This window comes from Diorhabda sublineata, chromosome 11 (assembly GCF_026230105.1).
Source record: "Diorhabda sublineata isolate icDioSubl1.1 chromosome 11, icDioSubl1.1, whole genome shotgun sequence".
In the NCBI taxonomy this organism is placed as follows: domain Eukaryota; kingdom Metazoa; phylum Arthropoda; class Insecta; order Coleoptera; family Chrysomelidae; genus Diorhabda; species Diorhabda sublineata.
The window spans coordinates 926,308-934,946 of record NC_079484.1 but is presented as its reverse complement, the minus strand read 5'-3'; positions in this window follow the sequence as shown (position 1 = coordinate 934,946).

Below are 8,639 nucleotides of genomic sequence, written 5' to 3'. Positions count from 1 at the left end.
ATGAAGAAAATGAGGAATAAAGTTTTTTATGTAACTCAATAATTTTTGAGTTATTCGCGATTGAAAATTTGAAAAAAAAATTTTTCAATATTTTTTCAGGAAAAACTCGAAAATTACGCATTTTATGGAAAAAATTATTCCAATCAAAATCGAAGCTTATAAAAAAACGAGGAAATGTGTGTGAATTAAATTTGCATGCTCCTACCCCGGGGGTGAATGCCACCCTTTATTCGGGGGGTGGAAATTTAAAATTGCAAAATAACACCGGAAATCGATAGAGAATTGAATTTTATGAAGAAAATAAGGAATAGAGTTTTTTATGTAACTCAATAATTTTTGAGTTATTCACGATTGAAAATTTAAAAAAAAAATTTTTTCAACATTTTTTCAGGAAAAACTCGAAAATTACGCATTTTATGGAAAAAATTATTCTTATCAAAATCGAAGCTTATAAAAAAACAAAGAAATTAGTCAGTTTTGATTAAATTTTTTGAGTAATATTCAGCAACTTATGGGTCACTAAAAACCAATTTTTTCTTTTTCGTAAATTTATGCAGAGGTTTGAGCTCAAATAACGGAAAAACCATCAATTTTTCAAAAAAAATTGTGATGAACATTTTTAAAGTACTTTTTCAGACCTTTCAAATGAATTTTTAAAAAACGTACTAGCATGAAAATTAAGCGAGTTATGACGAAAATAAGTTAAGTAACTCGAATTAAAAAAAAAAAAATGCGTGTAAATTTGACACCACGTGCGGTAAAATCAAAATTAGTCGTAACCCATGTAAAATTACTTTTGTTTAAGCCCTAAAAACACGTTCCGAAAGTTTGAATGTCTTGGAACCCGTATATTTTGAAAAAAAAATTGTTTAATGTAAAAATTTTTTTCGATTTTAAAAAAAGAAATTCATTTATTCAAAATAACTCAAAAACTATTGAATTAACGAAAAAACTTATGAGAACTAAAATTTAGCTTATATTTTACTGAACATTTTGCTTTTTTTAAAACTAACGTATCTTGAAAATTAAACGAGATATAAGCTTTTAAAGTATCGAATTCAATGCTAAGGAATAGTGTTTTTTACCATTTAACATCAAAATTCTCCGAAGAAAAGGGCCTAGAAGGGTTGCAACTTTCATGGTATTGTAGTTTATGAAATTCCCCACAAAATGGCGTACGAATAAACAAAAAAATTATTAAAAATTTCCCTATTACGATCCAAAATAAAAAAAAATTACGTGTTTTTCACGTTTTTCGAATAATTTTTGTACAAAGGGTTGTTTTTTAAGGGTAAGCGAACTGTAAAACATTAAAATATTGAAATTATGATAAAAAATCAACCAAAATTTATCACATTTGAACACAACTATACCCAATTACCGCCTCAATTAATTAGTTTTCGATTTATTAGATTAAAGGGTGATTTTCACCCCTTAAAAATAAAAATTATACTTCGCGACCGAGTCAGGCTTGAATACTAGGGTAAGATGAACCTAATTCCAAATTTTCAAAAAGATCCGATGACTATTTTCGAAATCGCGATCGATTTTAAACTCGATTGACCGTACTAAATCACCTGTTCGATTTGTTGTGGGATTGTGGTAAAAATTCTTTCCCGATTTGTTGTTACAATAAACGTGGTGCCAAGGTCGCCAGGATTCTTTCTCGAAAATCGGGTTGAAATTCATCGAGGTGTGTTCCAATTGAAATTTTTTGCTGTTGCCGATATGGTACAAAATTTCCACGCTGGATATGAAACTTCTGACGAATTGGGAGTGCAGTAAATGTTTGCTGGACGTTTTTACATCTGGACAACGGGTTGTTTCATTCTTAATAACGAATTCCGCCTGAAATAACCGATTGGAATAATGAAAAAACCGGATTTCTACGGGGGGAAACGTACTTACGTCGGGAAAAATGTCGTGGATTTTTTTCCATTGGACTCCGAGTAAACTTGGGGGTAAACGTACCTCGTAGGGGTCTTGGAACGGTTCGAAGGTCGTCGTCGATGATTTTTTCTCGGTGTTATATTCCTGCGACGATATCACCTTGACATAAACGATTAGATACGTTAAGAAAAAATTTTTTTTGTACAAAAAATTTGAAACTGATTAAAAATTGGTTTCTAACTTTTGAATTTTTCAACGCAGCTCCGATTTTATTGAGAATTTAGTTTATCCCAACTCCCGTAACAAGATCTACGTGGTTGTGAGACTTGCAAATTGTTTTTATAGGGTAAAAACCACCCCTTATCGAAATATACTGATATTATTGTTTTTTTCGTATTTTTTCCCAATTAAAATTTTTCGTTTATGCGACATAAACATCTTAACGTATTGTTTGATAGAAAATTTATATATCTCGAAGTATCAACCCTTAAAAACCTCTAAAAACTACCCTTATAATGAAAATAATACAAAAACAAATTTTTTAACGATTTAAAAGGTTTTAATTTCATTTTTACTGTAAAAAATTCGTAATATTTTAATAAAATTTGATTAATTAACAATTTTTATTATTCAACCCTTAAAAACAACCCCTTTGTAGAGGATTAAATCCAATAATAACCGTCAACTTTTACATTTTGCGTTATTTTTGCAATTTTGCATTTTTTGTCTTTACTTGAAGTAATTTTTAATTGTCCACACCCTGTCAACCCTTAAGAACAACCCCTCTGATAAAAAATAAAAAATTTTTAATGACTTTATGTTTTGGTTTTGAATTTTTTCGTTATTCAAGTGTATTTTCCAAACACGAAGTGATTTTTCATTTTGTACACAATAACACCCCTTAAAAACCACCCCTTTATCAAAATTATAGGTAAATCATCTCTTGGTACTCTCAAATGTACCTACAGGCATTTTAGCATCAACAGAAAAAATCCACGAGTCAAAATTTGAAACTTTTTCGTATCTTATAATTCACAAAAAAAAATTTCAAATTTTTATTTTTTATATAACTCCGTTAATTTTGAAGTTATCACATCCTACAAAAAACCATTTTAAAGGTAATTTTCAAGGCTACAAGACTATGTATGTTAAAAGGACTTGAGACCTTCCATATTTTATTAATAAAAGGTCAAAGGGCTGTGGATAACCAATTCTAGTACATTAGTGACGCATTAATTTGGTTATAACTCCGTCAATTTTTCTGTTACAAAAAAAATAAAAAAATCAAAATAATCGTCATGAAAAATACTTCAATTTGACTGTTTATTTGTTTTTTTATCTCCTATAGTTATGGAGAAAAAACAATTTTTTTAAAAATAAAAAAAAGAAAGTTACTATTTAATGGTAATTTTTTCCAAAATCATGCATTTTTAATCAGCCAAATTTTCAAATATCGTAAATAACATACAAATAAAGTATTTGGTACAAGGAATAAATTCAATTTTGATTTAGAATGAAATGGCATTAGTTTTAGTGCAATTTTTTTTTAACTTTTAACTATTTTACACCATATCTCATCGAAATTCCAGTCGAAACTAGTTTTATCAATAATCATTCGAAAGGTCTTTTCAAGCTCTACAAAAAGTATTTCATGACTTTTTTTGAAAAATTCACCATTTTCCAGTTATTTGAGGTTAATTACTCAATTACGTAAAACAAAAATTATTCAAGTATCAATAACTTGCTTTGGGTATAACATTAAAATATTGAAACATAGTTTAATTTCTTCGTTTTTTTATAAGCTTCATTTTTGTTCATCACAATTTTTTCGATAAAATTCACCATTACAGAGTTATACGTAAAAAACTATTAAAAAACGCGGTTTTTTTTTCACGAAAAATCCTAATTTTCAATTGCGTATAACTCAAAAATTATCGATCTGGCGAAAAAACTTTATACCACATTTTTTACTTTAAATTTCCCGATCTTTCGATTTTCGAGGTTATTTTGGGTGAAAAATTTCCCACCGCCGAATTAGCGTCTGTCGAAGTTTCAAATAAATCGGTGCTGTATTAAAAAATTCGGAGGGAAATTGCTTCAATACCTGGCCTAATTCTACAAACAAGCGGCCTAAATCTGGCTAATGGGGTGTACGGGGCAGCAATTTAAAGTAAGCTGGTGTAGAAACAACTTTTTTTTAATCAAATACGGCCGTTTTTAGCTCGTAATACTAAGACCAATAAAAATTGACTAATTTTAAGTGTTTTTCAAAATATTTTGGGACTTTTTCACTATTTCTGAAACTAGAGACTAGCGGGTATATAATTTTCCCGTACTATAAGTGAAAATCTTACCGGTACGTCCCATTTTTCCGCATTAACTTCGACATCTATGAATTCTTTGAATGGAATAGCTTCGGGATTATCTGGAGGGTAAATTTTAGAACGCATATCCTTAAAAGAAACTTCCAGTGGTAGTCGAGACTCTTTTCTTTTCACCAATTTGGTCACAATCGACATTTTCGTTATTTATTCGCTTTACAAGCTTCCTCTGACACAATATCGACGAGCTGTCAACGTACTGTCGGATGTAAACATAAATTCAAAAACAAAACAATAAAATACGGAAAAAAAAGTTTGGGAACCGATGATTTATGATATTTTAGATGATTTATTTGTGATTGAATCGATACAAGGATCACACATAACCTAAAACGTCTTTCTTCTTTTTTATAATGTTGGACGACGTCTTTCAGCCAACACTCGATAGTTGGCAGCTCGAATATCGAAGTAGATTAAAAAAAAAAGAAGAATTCGCTTATTTTAAGGCGTAATTTTACTATTTTTGACAGTTTGTGAGTCACGGAACGTCACTTGTAGTTTAGTTTGAACGAATTTGATTGGTTGAAACCTATAAAAAGTAGTCAATTATGATAGTACAGGTAAAATGGGGTTAAACTCGAAATTGAATGGGGCGCTTTTGATTTTCTAGTTTCTAAGATGATTTTGGTTACTGAATCGGTCTGGTAACAAAATTACAGGCAGGGGTTTTCGAAATTTTGGAACTTGTAGTTGAAAAAAATTTTGAAACGCGAATAACTCGAAAACTAACAGGAATTCGGAAAAAAGTGTTCGAATGAAAAATGTAGAGAATAAAATTTTCTACAAAAAAGGTTTCTAGTTATTTTTTCGTTGGAGTTACTATTTTTGAGTAAATCTCCCTCAACGCTTCCGCCAGTGCGAATTCAAGGCAATTTACGTTCCAGGCGCACATGGAAACTGCTCTAGATCTTTCAAAACTCTACTTGGTTTTCAAAAAACATTTTTTGTAAAGAATTTTGTACTCCACGTGTTTTGTTTTATTCAAATTCTTCATAGTTTTCGAGTTATTTGCGTTTCAAAATATTTTCGAGCGTTCAAATCCATTTTATAATGGAAATTTTGAAATTAGGAAAAAATAACCTCAATACTTTTTTGTAAAGAATTTTGTACTCCACGTGTTTTGTTTTATTCAAATTCTTCATAGTTTTCGAGTTATTTGCGTTTCAAAATATTTTCGAGCGTTCAAATCCATTTTATAATGGAAATTTTGAAATTAGGAAAAAATAACCTCAATACTTTTTTGTAGAGAATTTTGTACTCTACATTTTTTGTTATAACAGTTTTTTTCAAATCCCCCATAGTTTTCGAGTTATTCGCATTTCAAAATATTTTCGAGCGTTAAAACCCATTTTATAAAGGAAAATTTGAGGTTAGGAAAAAATACCTAGGATACTTTTTTGTAGAGAATTTTGTACTCTACATTTCTTATTAAGACAGTTTTTTTCAAATTCCCCATAGTTTTCGAGTTATTCGCATTTCAAAATATTTTCGAGCGTTCAAACCCATTTTATAATAAAAATTTTGAGGTTAGGAAAAAATAACCTATATACTTTTTTGGAGAGAATTTTGTACTCTACATTTCTTATTAAAACAGTTTTTTTCAAATTTCCCATAGTTTTCGAGTTATTTGCGTTTCAAAATATTTTTGAGCGTTCAAACCCATTTTATAATAAAACTTTTGAGGTTAGGAAAAAATAACCTATATACTTTTTTGGAGAGAATTTTGTACTCTACATTTCTTATTGAGACAGTTTTTTTCAAATTCCCTATAGTTTTCGAGTTATTTGTGTTTCAAAATATTTTTGAGCGTTCAAACCCATTTTATAATGAAAATTTTGAGGTTAGGAAAAAATACCTGGGATACTTTTTTGTAGAGAATTTTGTACTCTACATTTTTTGTTAAGACAGTATTTTCCAAATTCCCCATAGTTTTCGAGTTATTCGCATTTCAAAATATTTTCGAGCGTTAAAACCCATTTTATAAAGGAAATTTTGAGGTTAGGAAAAAATAACCTATATACTTTTTTGTAGAGAATTTTGTACTCTACATTTTTTGTTATAACAGTTTTTTTCAAATCCCCCATAGTTTTCGAGTTATTCGCATTTCAAAATATTTTCGAGCGATAAAACCCATTTTATAAAGGAAATTTTGAGGTTAGGAAAAAATAACCTATATACTTTTTTGTAGAGAATTTTGTACTCTACATTTTTTGTTAAGACAGTATTTTCCAAATTTCTCATAGTTTTCGAGTTATTCGCATTTCAAAATATTTTCGAGCGTTAAAACCCATTTTATAAAGGAAATTTTGAGGTTAGGAAAAAATAACCTATATACTTTTTTGTAGAGAATTTTATACTTTACATTTCTTATTAAGACAGTTTTTTCCAAATTCCCCATAGTTTTCGAGTTATTTGCGTTTCAAAATATTTTCGAGCGTTAAAACCCATTTTATAATGGAAATTTTGAAGTTTGGAAAAAATACCTGGAAAACTTTTTTGTAGAGAATTTTGTACTCTACATTTTTTGTTAAGACAGTATTTTCCAAATTTCTCATAGTTTTCGAGTTATTTGCGTTTCAAAATATTTTCTAGCGTTAAAACCCATTTTATAATAAAAATTTTGAGGTTAGGGAAAAATAACCTATATACTTTTTTGTAGAGAATTTTGTACTTTACATTTCTTATTAAGACAGTTTTTTTCAAATTCCCAATAGTTTTCGAGTTATTTGCGTTTCAAAATATTTTCTAGCGTTAAAACCCATTTTATAATAAAAATTTTGAGGTTAGGGAGAAATAACCTATATACTTTTTTGTAGAGAATTTCATACTCTACATTTCTTATTGAGACAGTTTTTTTCAAATTCCCAATAGTTTTCGAGTTATTTGCGTTTCAAAATATTTTCGAGCGTTAAAACCCATTTTATAATAAAAATTTTGAGGTTAGGGAAAAATAACCTATATACTTTTTTGTAGAGAATTTTGTACTTTACATTTCTTATTAAGACAGTTTTTTTCAAATTCCCAATAGTTTTCGAGTTATTTGCGTTTCAAAATATTTTCTAGCGTTAAAACCCATTTTATAATAAAAATTTTGAGGTTAGGGAGAAATAACCTATATACTTTTTTGTAGAGAATTTCGTACTCTACATTTCTTATTGAGACAGTTTTTTTCAAATTCCCAATAGTTTTCGAGTTATTTGCGTTTCAAAATATTTTCTAGCGTTAAAACCCATTTTATAATAAAAATTTTGAGGTTAGGGAAAAATAACCTATATACTTTTTTGTAGAGAATTTTGTACTTTACATTTCTTATTAAGACAGTTTTTTTCAAATTCCCAATAGTTTTCGAGTTATTTGCGTTTCAAAATATTTTCTAGCGTTAAAACCCATTTTATAATAAAAATTTTGAGGTTAGGGAGAAATAACCTATATACTTTTTTGTAGAGAATTTCATACTCTACATTTCTTATTGAGACAGTTTTTTTCAAATTCCCAATAGTTTTCGAGTTATTTGCGTTTCAAAATATTTTCTAGCGTTAAAACCCATTTTATAATAAAAATTTTGAGGTTAGGGAAAAATAACCTATATACTTTTTTGTAGAGAATTTTGTACTTTACATTTCTTATTAAGACAGTTTTTTTCAAATTCCCAATAGTTTTCGAGTTATTTGCGTTTCAAAATATTTTCTAGCGTTAAAACCCATTTTATAATAAAAATTTTGAGGTTAGGGAGAAATAACCTATTTACTTTTTTGTAGAGAATTTCGTACTCTACATTTCTTATTGAGACAGTTTTTTTCAAATTCCCAATAGTTTTCGAGTTATTTGCGTTTCAAAATATTTTCTAGCGTTAAAACCCATTTTATAATAAAAATTTTGAGGTTAGGGAGAAATAACCTATATACTTTTTTGTAGAGAATTTCGTACTCTACATTTCTTATTGAGACAGTTTTTTTCAAATTCCCAATAGTTTTCGAGTTATTTGCGTTTCAAAATATTTTCTAGCGTTAAAACCCATTTTATAATAAAAATTTTGAGGTTAGGGAGAAATAACCTATATACTTTTTTGATGAGAATTTTGTACTCTACATTTCTTATTGAGACAGTTTTTTTCAAATCCCCCATAGTTTTCGAGTTATTCGCATTTCAAAATATTTTCGAGCGATAAAACCCATTTTATAAAGGAAATTTTGAGGTTAGGAAAAAATAACCTATATACTTTTTTGTAGAGAATTTTGTACTCTACATTTTTTGTTAAGACAGTATTTTCCAAATTCCCCATAGTTTTCGAGTTATTTGCGCTTCAAAATATTTTTGAGTGTATAGATCCATTTTAAGGTGAAAATTTTTAGGTTAGGAAAAAATACC